The sequence below is a fragment of the Sus scrofa genome, chromosome 2, assembly GCF_054392235.1.
Source record: "Sus scrofa isolate SSC_HxYL_T2T_F1_AM1 chromosome 2, Sscrofa_HxYL_maternal_Yorkshire_Landrace_v2.0, whole genome shotgun sequence".
NCBI classification, from domain to species: Eukaryota; Metazoa; Chordata; class Mammalia; order Artiodactyla; family Suidae; genus Sus; species Sus scrofa.
This window is the reverse complement of record NC_139384.1, coordinates 32,319,194-32,331,231: the sequence shown is the minus strand read 5'-3', so window position 1 is coordinate 32,331,231 and position 12,038 is coordinate 32,319,194. Positions and strand designations below refer to the sequence as shown.

At 37.1% G+C, this 12,038-nt stretch overlaps 1 protein-coding gene across 1 annotated transcript in view; it reads left to right on the top strand.

The window, feature by feature from the left end:
• Positions 1-12,038, top strand: part of ELP4 (elongator acetyltransferase complex subunit 4) — a 226,732-nt gene that overhangs the window by 41,005 nt on the left and 173,689 nt on the right. The window lies entirely within an intron of this gene.

Below are 12,038 nucleotides of genomic sequence, written 5' to 3'. Positions count from 1 at the left end.
AAGAACCATGAGGTTGCAGGTTCGATCCCTGTCCTTACTCAGTGGGTTAATGATCCATTGCTGCGGTGAGCTGTAGTGTAGGTTGCAGACGCGGCTTGGATCCCACGTTGCTGTGGCTCTGGCATAGGCAGGTGGCTACAGCTCTGATCCGACCCTTAGCCTGGGAACCTCCATATGCAGCGGGAATGGCCCAAGAAATGGCAAAAAGACCAAAAAAAAAAAAAAAAGAGTTAGAACTTCAACCTAAGAATTTGCAAGGACATAAACATTCAGTCCATAACACCATAGCAGGTGTTAAAGATGAAAAGATGACTAAGACATAGTCCCTGCCCTTAATCTCACAATGAAATTTTTTTTATAATTTTTTTTATTTTCCCACTGTACAGCAAGGGGGTCAGGTTATCCTTACATGTATACATTACAATTACAGTTTTTCCCCCACCCTTTCTTCTGTTGCAACATGAGTATCTAGACATAGTTCTCAATGCTATTCAGCAGGATCTCCTTGTAAATCTATTCTAAGTTGTGTCTGATAAGCCCAAGCTCCCAATCCCTCCCACTCCCTCCCCCTCCCATCAGGCAGCCACAAGTCTCTTCTCCAAGTCCATGATTTTCTTTTCTGAGGAGATGTTCATTTGTGCTGGATATTAGATTCCAGTTATAAGTGATATCATATGGTATTTGTCTTTGTCTTTCTGGCTCATTTCACTCAGGATGAGATTCTCTAGTTCCATCCATGTTGCTGCAAATGGCATTATGTCATTCTTTTTTATGGCTGAGTAGTATTCCATTGTGTATATATACCACCTCTTCCGAATCCAATCCTCTGTCGATGGACATTTGGGTTGTTTCCATGTGCTGGCTATTGTGAATAGTGCTGCAATGAACATGCGGGTGCATGTGGCTCTTTTAAGTAGAGCTTTGTCCGGATAGATGCCCAAGAGTGGGATTGCGGGGTCATATGGAAGGTCTATGTATAGATTTCTAAGGTATCTCCAAAGTGTTCTCCATAGTGGCTGTACCAGTTGACATTCCCACCAACAGTGCAGGAGGGTTCCCTTTTTTCCACAGCCCCTCCAGCACTTGTTATTTGTGGATTTATTAATGATGGCCATTCTGACTGGTGTGAGGTGATATCTCATGGTAGTTTTGATTTGTATTTCTCTTATAATCAATGAGGTTGAGCATTTTTTCATGTGTTTGCTGGCCATCTGTATATCTTCTTTGGAGAAATGTCTATTCGGGTCTTTTGCCCATTTTTCCATTGATTGATTGGTTTTTTTGCTGTTGGGTTGTATAAGTTGTTTATATATTCTAGAGATTAAGCCCTTGTCGGTTGCATCATTTGAAACTATTTTCTCCCATTCTGTAAGTTGTCTTTGTTTTTTGTTTTTTTTTTTTTTTGGGTTTCCTTTGCTGTGCAAAAGCTTTTCAGTTTGATGAGGTCCCATGGGTTTATTTTTGCTCTAATTTCTATTGCTTTGGGAGACTGACCTGAGAAAATATTCATGATGTTGATGTCAGAGAGTGTTTTGCCTATGTTTTCTTCTAGGAGTTTGATGGTGTCCTGTCGTATATTTAAGTCTTTCAGACAATGGAATTTTTTTTAATGACTTTTATTTTTTCCATCATAGCTGGTTTACAGTGTTCTGTCAGTTTTCTTCTATACAGCAAGATGACCCAGTCACACATTATATATACATTCTTTTTCTTACATTGTCATGCTCCATCATAAGTGACTAGATATAGTTCCCAGTTCTATACAGCAGGATATCATTGTGGAGTTTTTGATATTTGAAAAGACTTTTGTAATGATAAAGACACATAAAGAATTTTTATATAGACTGTTTTTTTTACTGGCTGCACCCATGGCCTACAGAAGTTCCTAGGCCAGGGATTGAATCTGAGCTGCAACCTATACTTCAGCTGCAGCAATATGGAATACTTTTAACCCACTACCCTGGGCCAGGGATCAAACCCACATTTCCATAGCGACCCAAGCCGCTGTAGTCCGATTCTTAACCTACCTGCCACATCAGGAACTCCATTATAGACTTTTTTAAGTCGAGGCTTCTAAAACACTACTTTAAGAATAATACTGGCAACTCTAGCAAAGATACAAATTCAAATGCTTTTTGTTGTGTTGAATTTTATAGTGAATGCAATATGTACCTTCAGTTTTTAAGGAAAAAGCATCTGTAGTTAATGAGGTGGAAGAGGGGAGGTGAGGGAAGGGGAGTAGATTGCTATTTCCTCTGTTTCATTTCTTTCCTTTAATGTTGCATCTCCACTTAAGAGAGGGTCTCGTTCAACATCCATTCATGATCAAGACCCTCGCCAAAGTGGGTATAGAGGGAACATTCCTGAATATAATCAAAGCCATTTATGATAAACCCACAGCAAATATAATCCTCAATGGGGAAAAACTGAAAGCCTTCTCACTCAAATCTGGAACAAGACAGGGATGCCCACTCTCACCACTGCTCTTCAACATCGTTTTGGAAGTCTTAGCCACAGCAATTAGACAAACAAAAGAAATCAAAGGCATCCATATAGGAAGAGAAGAGATCAAACTGTCACTGTATGCAGATGACATGATTCTATACCTAGAAAACCCTAAGGACTCAACCCCAAAACTCCTTGAACTGATTAATAAATTCAGCAAAGTGGCAGGATATAAGATTAACATTCAGAAGTCAGTTGCATTTCTGTATACCAGCAATGAAGCATTAGAAAAGGAATACAAAAATACGATACCTTTTAAAATTGTACCTCACAAAATCAAATACCTCGGAATACACCTAACCAAAGAGGTAAAGGACCTATATGCCGAGAACTATAAAACCTTAATCAAAGAAATCAAAGAAGATGTAAAAAAATGGAAAGATATTCCATGTTCCTGGATTGGAAAAATCAATATTGTGAAAATGGCCATCCTACCCAAAGCAATCTACAGATTCAATGCAATCCCTATCAAATTACCCATGACATTTTTCACAGAACTAGAACAAACAATCCAAACATTTATATGGAACCACAAAAGACCGAGAATCGCCAAAGCAATCCTGAGAAACAAAAACCAAGCAGGAGGCATCACTCTCCCAGACTTCAAGAAATACTACAAAGCCACAGTCATCAAAACAGTGTGGTACTGGTATCAAAACAGACAGACAGACCAATGGAACAGAATAGAGAATCTGGAAATTAACCCTGACACCTATGGTCAATTAATCTTTGACAAGGGAGGCAAGAACATCAAATGGGAAAAGGAAAGTCTATTCAGCAAGCATTGCTGGGAAACCTGGACAGCTGTATGCAAAGCAATGAAACTAGAACACACCCTCACACCATGCACAAAAATAAACTCCAAATGGCTGAAAGACTTAAATATACGACAGGACACCATCAAACTCCTAGAAGAAAACATAGGCAAAACACTCTCTGACATCAACATCATGAATATTTTCTCAGGTCAGTCTCCCAAAGCAATAGAAATTAGAGCAAAAATAAACCCATGGGACCTCATCAAACTGAAAAGCTTTTGCACAGCAAAGGAAACCCAAAAGAAAACAAAAAGACAACTTACAGAATGGGAGAAAATAGTTTCAAATGATGCAACTGACAAGGGCTTAATCTCTAGAATATACAAGCAACTTATACAACTCAACAGCAAAAAAACCAATCAATCAATGGAAAAATGGGCAAAAGACCTGAATAGACATTTCTCCAAGGAAGATATACAGATGGCCAACAAACACATGAAAAAATGCTCAACATCGCTGATTATAAGAGAAATGCAAATCAAAACTACCATGAGATACCACCTCACACCAGTCAGAATGGCCATCATTAATAAATCCACAAATAACAAGTGCTGGAGGGGCTGTGGAGAAAAGGGAACCCTCCTGCACTGTTGGTGGGAATGTAAACTGGTACAGCCACTATGGAGAACAGTTTGGAGATACCTTAGAAATCTATACATAGAACTTCCATATGACCCTGCAATCCCACTCTTGGGCATCTATCCGGACAAAGCTCTACTTAAAAGAGACACATGCACCCGCATGTTCATTGCAGCACTATTCACAATAGCCAGGACATGGAAACAATCCAAATGTCCATCGACAGAGGATTGGATTCGGAAGATGTGGTATATATACACGATGGAATACTACTCAGCCATAAAAAAGGATGACATCATGCCATTTGCAGCAACATGGATGGAACTAGAGAATCTCATCCTGAGTGAAATGAGCCAGAAAGACAAAGACAAATACCATATGACATCACTTATAACTGGAATCTAATATCCAGCACAAATGAACATCTCCTCAGAAAAGAAAATCAATCATGGACTTGGAGAAGAGACTTGTGGTTGCCTGATGGGAGGGGGAGGGAGTGGGAGGGATCGGGAGCTTGGGCTTATCAGACACAACTTAGAATAGATTTACAAGGAGATCCCGCTGAATAGCATTGAGAACTATGTCTAGATACTCATGTTGCAACAGAAGAAATGGTGGGGGAAAAACTGTAATTGTAATGTATACATGTAAGGATAACCTGACCCCCTTGCTGTACAGTGGGAAAATAAAATTAAAAAAAAAAAAAAAAAAAAAAAAGAGAGGGTCTCTTGTGTTGGATAGTCATCCTCATATATGGATATTCCCAAAAGAGCTATCTTTGCCTCATGCACCAATCACTCTTCCAACCTGTGGTAGTTTTAATACAAACACACTGCTTAATAGAATAAGAAATATTAAGCTGCTTTTCCTTAAAAGAAAGATAGTATACCTAATAGGCCCTTTGAGACTCCATAACTCACTCAGTTCTGCAAAATAAACATTTTTTGAAATGCTCTTACATTAATAGGAAATATTTATTTTAGTATTGATATAAAAATGAGTTTGGGGTTGGTGGAGGTTACATAGACCAGCATCAGCTCTTTCTTATTTATTTGCCTTCTTATTTGTATATTGCTTTTTTTTTTTCAGTTTTTGTGTTTATTTGTATCCTTAGATAAAACATCAATTTTTGTTCCCATATAATAGCAACACACACACATTGTCTTTATCCTTCTATTTCTCCTTTCAATATATTTAATTCCCCTTCCCAGGTCAAGTCAGCTTTTCAGTGTTTACACTATGTAAATTTATTAGTTACAGTATTTAACATTCTGTAATTATATGCGTATCCTCCTTTTTGGTGCACCTATTATTTTTTCTGTAGTTAATAATTGCCTCATTTTTTTCAACTGTATCAACTACCACTTCATCTCCAAACTTCCCATTAAAGCCCTCAAGCGCTTCCTTAATTGTTCAAGCATCATCTCCCTAGACTCTCTCTTCCTTTCCTAAACGGACTGCTTGCTCTCTAGGCTGGCTTTACAGCTGTTACTCTGGCACTTCCCTTCTTCATCCTTGCAATTGCCCTGATTTTGCTCCTGGTGGAGCACGTCCTCTGATAACATGAAAGTGAGTGAAGTAGAAGGTAGCTGTGAGGTGATGGGGGGTTTTTTGTTTAATTTTGTATGTCTGAAAATGTCTTAATTTTACCCTTAAATTTTACATTAGTTTGGTTGACTATAATGTACTAGGCTGGAAATAAGATTACCTCTATAAAGCCCCATATTGCTGTGGCAGTTTGATGCCATTCATCTTCCTGATCTGCCCCCACCCAACCCCAGGAAGCTTTTCAGATATTTTCTTTTGTCTCTCTTGTTCTGATGTGTCAGAATTGTGTGCATTGGTGTAAGCCTTTTTTTTTTTTTTTCCCCATTCATAGTTTGAATATTCCGTAGGATTTTAAAACTAAAATCTCCTGTTTTTCATTTCTGGATATTTCTCTTAGGTTATTTCTTTGCTATTTTCCTCTGCTCTGCTTTCTCTTTTTCTGTCTAGAACTCCTTTTATAATGTCAGCCTGCTGGAAATCTTATAAATATTTTCTTTACTCCCATGTTCTATCTCTTTAAGAAGCAGTATAGCACAATGATTAAGAAACCAAGTAATAGAGCAAGACTGTCTTCGCTCTGCCATTAAACTACTTTATGACCTTCAATAAGCTAATCAACCTTTGTGCTCCAGTGTCTTCATCTTTAAAATGGGTTTTGGAAGTTCCTACTGTGGTGCAGTGGGTTAATGCTCTGGCTTCTCTCTGTGGCATTGCCCATTGGATCCCTGGCCCAGTGCAGTTGTGGCTTAGGTTCCAGATGTGGCTCAGATTCAAACCCTGGCCTGGGAACCTCCATGTGCCATGGGTGTGACCGAAAAGAAAAAATAAAATAAAAGGGGTTTAATAATAGTGCTTATATCTTAAGGTTGTTTTAAGGATTAAATATATATTAATTATATAAAGTGCTTGGAATAGTGTCTAGCATTTGGAAAGCACTAAAACATGATAGCTACTGTGGGGTTTTTTGTTGTTATCATTGCTATTATCATCATCATTATTCTTTTGTTCTGAGAGATTTGGCCAACTTGATCTTCTTGCATTTCTGGTCAATTTTTTTTTCAAATCTGTTATATTTTTAATTTCTAGACACTCAGGTTTTCTGATAGTTCCCTTTTACTAAAGTATTTTTCTTTTTTTATATACCATCCCATATGATAGATGTTACTGTTTATTCTTTTTGGCCTTTTATCTGTTTCCAGCATTGATTCTATTTCCTGGTCATTTGTCTTGGTCTCTGAATTCCATATTAGATGATTTTCTCAAATATCTGATAATTATTGGCTGTCCTTTGACACTGAAGAGTGAGGGACTGGAAAGCTAATTTGGACGTGCTGGGTATTTGGGACATAACATGTACTCTGGTAGGTTTACTGAGCTTAGCTAATGGTATCTCTCTGAAGCTCTTTGCTCTTTGTCGGTTTCCTCGAGAGGAATCCTCAACTATCCCAGTCTCCTGCCTGTCCTGCATAGGATGGCTTCTGGACTTCTGAGAGCCTAGCAGTGGACGCCAACCCTCTGTTGGGGGGCAGGGGGGACAGTTGTCTCACTGCTCCTGTCTGAAGACTTTCAATATATTACCACGTCTTCAAAATGTATCTCACCTCTGCCCTCTGCAGAGCTTCTAATTCCCAAAGTTAGTCTGATTTGACCACTTCATTTCAGTGGCACAGTGGGGCAAGGGTAGTGTCATAACTCTTTGGAGAGAGTAGGGCATCTGGAGATCTTACTTTTCCTTTTAAAGATTTTCAACCAGTTCTTTGGTTTTCACTCAGGAGTATTGCTTTTGGCTTGCTGAAATTCCACATTGTTTTGTTTTCCTACTATGCTAATTTAAGATTTGGTAAAGTCAAATGTTGGAAACCAGGGTGTTTATTATTATATTTTCTGTTCTTTTCTGTGTGTTTTATTTATCTCAAAGAAAAAAATAATAATTTGAGATGCAAAGAATTTGTTTTAAATAACAGTGTTTATTGTAGCATTCTTAGACAGCAAACAACCTTAAGATTCAACAGTAGGGAAATGATAAACTGCATTTTTATTTTTTTTGGCCATGCCCAGGGGCATGTGGAAGGTCCCAGGGTCAGGGATTCAACCCACACCACAGCACAAGCCACAGCATTGATAATCCGGATCCTTAACCTACTGTCCTACCAGGAAACTCCAACAAACTGAATTTTGGTTAAGGTGTATAATATGATATTACACAGCCACTGAAAATCTTATTTTTAAAAAAGATTAAATGTGAAAATGCTCATAATATCATAAAAATGTAAACTACAAGTAAATACATTATAATATGCACAATACTATGCATTTTGCAACAAATATGCATATAAAATACCAGAGGGAAATTATGTTCAGAGTTATTATTCTTTGGTGGTAAATTTAATGGTAATTATTTTCTTTTTTTTTTTTTTTCTTTTTTTTTTTGTCTTTTTAGGGCTACACCCGCAGTATTTGGAAGTTCCCAGGCTAGGGTTCTAATCGGAGCTGTAACTCCTGGCCTACACCACAGCCATAGACATGCCACACCTGAGCCATGTCTGCGACCTATAACACAGCTCATGGCAACGCCAGATCCTTAACCCACTGAGTGAGGCCAGGGGTCAGACCTGTGTCCTCGTGGATGCTAGTCAGATTCGTTTCTGCTGAGACACAGTGGGAACTCCTGTTTTCTTTTTTGTATGTTCGTATATCTTAAAACTTTCTTTTTAATCTCTTTAGGGCCGCTCCTGCGGCATATGGAATTTCCCAGGCTAGGAATTGAATCAGAGCTGCAGCTGCCAGCCTACACCACAGCCACAGAACCACAGGATCCAAGCTGCATCTGCAACCTACACCACAGCTTATTGCAACACTGAATCCTTAACCCATTGAGTGAGGCCAGGGATTGAACTCACATCCTCATGGATACTAGTCGGTTTTGTTTCTGCTGAGCCACAAAGGGAACTCCATGAATAGCTTAAAATTTTCTATGTGGAACATTTACCACTTTAGAAATCAATAACTATCCAATAAATGTTCATTTTTTTAATAAGCATAGTTAGATGCTATTTTTATAAGTTTAAAAATATATGAAAAATACTAATTTTTTGTAGGTAACACAAAAAACATTTGTGTTGGCCTTTGAAAAATTACCAGTCTTACAGATAGCTGCTAGGACACTGTTTTTTAAAATTTTTATCTCTGATTTGCCTTGTCATATAAAGGATTTGAATCATCGTCTTTGAGCTACAGGATCAGATCCACTGCAAACAGTGCCCAAGCAAAGAAGGCAGTTCATGATCTATTACGTGATTAATTATGCATGAGTTGATAAGGCAGGGAGTTGGTTGATGAAGGACATAAGGCATACAGCTTTTTAGGTATTGAAAAATTAAATAATTATCTCCTGATTTTAATTTTAAATAATTAGGTCGGGATGCTTCTTCAAAATTATGATTGACGTCAGTGTAAAGTATGTCACTGACAGTTGTAACACCTCATACAGCAAATAATTGAACTGCTGGATGAATAAATGAGCAAATTTTCCCTCTTTCTAGACCAGCACTAACCAATAGAATGATCTGTGATGCTGGAAATGTTTTATCCCTTCCCTGCCCAGTAGAATAGATACACATTTAATGAGATGTATAAGGAAATGCTTACCCATTTTTTATATTCTCATCTTGTTTACATATGTCAGCTGTATTAATAAGAGGTCTCTAATATTTTAGGTCTAATTCTTTAATACCATACCTCTTAATGTTAGAACATTTCTTTTCAAATACTGATGTACTTTAACCCATGAGAGACAGTGTGGTGTAAATTTTAAAAATATATGTTCCATGTCTTTTTAAAAAAAGTAATTTTAAAAATGTTTTTGTTGAATTATGGGTGACTTGTCATAACAAGTATTAAGTGTTCCTGAGATTGAAAAAAAAGTTAATACAAATATTTATACTGAATATTGCCTAATATTGACAATACAAAAATGTGTGGCTCTAAGTAATAGTTAAGACAATTATTTGACTGAATTCTCATAATCAAACGTTTATTGAATGCTTAACATATGGCAGGTACCATTCTCTGCATTTACATTTTTAACTCATTTATTTCTTTCAACAAACCAATGAAGTGAATACTGTTATTTACATTTTTCCAATAATGACTGGAGACATATAGAGGTGCTATAGGTGGTCATGGTAACCACAGCCACAGCTAATAGTATAAGATCAAGATTTGAATCCAAACAGTCTAGTTACAGAATTCAAAATTACAAACACTATGCTGTATTTTGTAAGAGTTTATGTTTTGTAAGATATCAGTGCTTTGCTAGGAATAATATATTCAGAGTTTAAATGAAATAGCTAGTTTCTAATACTGGCATAAATTATAGAGTAAATCCACTTTGAGATCTTTTAGGAGGTGACTAAAATATTATGATAGTTACTGTATTTTCTAGTAAATTAGTTGACATGATTCTAAGCATAACAAACTTAATCCTGAAAAATAAAAGTTGTAACATAGGCAAATTTGATTCCACATTACCATTCCAAGTGTTAAAAAACAAAATTATTATATGTGCTTTCCTTCTCCAAAAAATGTACTTTTTATCTGCAGTATGTCTATATTACCTCTTCATAAAACAATGTTTTCTATATATATATATATTTTGTAGCCACTCAGTTCAGCTTCCAATAAAGAAAAGGAAAATTGGAATTTAGTGTCTCTTCATCTAAGTAGAGATTTTTAATTCTATTTTCATTGTTAAAAGAAGAGACATAGCCTTACTGGTACAAAACTAATGTTTGATATGGGCAAAATAAATGTCTTTATTCTTAGTTGTTACTTTACCCATTATTTCAGTGAATGAGTTTTTTGAATTCTAGAATTACAAACCAGTAAACAGATTATTCACATCTTTTATTTTTACCTTATGGCAAATATAACAGTAATTACATGTAATACGTAAGTCCTAATTCCAGACATTGCTTTAAGTGTATAATTTTTTTTAATGAGGATAACCTCTCGTTGCAACAGCTTTTGATTTTTGTTAGAATGAAAATTGGAATATTTTCTTTAAATTCTGGTTCACTGGTAAAAAATTAATCTTCACATTTAATATTATGTTAGCCCTTTTTCTGTTTTAGAAATATCTATATTGTCATGATTATGCCTGAATGACTTTTAAGGTGTCCATTTTTTAAAAATTTATTTTATTGACATATGGTTTACAGTGTTGTGTTAATTTCTTTTGTATGGCAAAGTGATTCAATTATATGTATGTGTATGTGTATTCTTTTTCATATTCTTTTCCATCATATCACAAGATATTGAATATAGTTCCACGTGCTATAGACTAGGCCCTTGTTTATCCATTTTACATATAATATTTTGTAAATCTATTAATCCCCAACTCCCAATCCACCCCTTCCTCACCCTCCCTCACTCTCCCTCACCCTTGGCAACCACAAATCTGTTCTATCTGGTCAGTCAGTTTCTGCTTCTAATAAGCTCATTTGTGCCATATTTCAGATTCCACATGTAAGTGATATCATATGGTATATGTCTTTCTGACTGACTTAGTATGGTAATCTCTAGGTCCATCCATGTTGCTGCAAATGGCATTATTTCATTCTTTTTTTTTTTTTTTTTCCTAGGGCCGCTCCTGCGGCATATGGAGGTTCCCAGGCTAAGGGTCTATTGGAGCTATAGCCACTGGCCTACACCAGAGCCACAGCATCGCAGGATCCGAACCACATCTGCGACCCACACCACAGCTCATGGCAACGCCAGATCCTTAACCCACTGAGCAAGGCCAGGGATCCAACCACAACCTCATGGTTCCCAGTCAGATTCGCCAACCACTGAGCCATGGTGGGAACTCCTATTTCATTCTTTTTTTATGGCTAAATAGTATTTCATTGTGTATATATACTACATCTTCTTTGTCCATTCATCTGTCAATGGATGCTTAAGTTGTTTTCATGTTTTGGCCATTGTAAGTAGTGCCACTGTGAAGATAGAAGTGCAGTTGTCTTTTTAAATTACAGTTTTATCTGGATACATATGCCTAGGGATGGGATTGCTTGATCATATGACAACTCTATTTTTAGTGTTTTAAGGACCTCCCATGCTCTTGCTCATGTATGGCGCATAGGAAGTTTCCCTTTTCTCCACATTCTAGCATTTGTTATTTATACTTTTTTTTTTTTTTAATCATTTGTCCTATTAGGGCCGCATCCACGGCAATATGGAGGTTCCCAGGCTAGGGGTCTAATCGAAGCTGTTGCTGCCGGCCTACACCAGAGCCTCAGCAATGCCAGATCCGAGCCGCATCTGCAACCCACAGCTCACAGCAATGCCAGATCCTTAACCTACTAAGTGAGGCCAGGGATCAAACCCTCAACCTCATGGTTCCTAATCAGATTCGTTTCCTCTGAGCCACGACAGGAACTCCTGTTATTTGTACTTTTAATGATGGCTCTTCTGACCTGTGTGAGGCATACTTCATTGTAGTTTTGATTTACATTTCTCTAATAATTAGCAATGATAAGCATCTTTTCATGTGCCTATTGGCCATATGTACGTCATCTTTGGAGATAT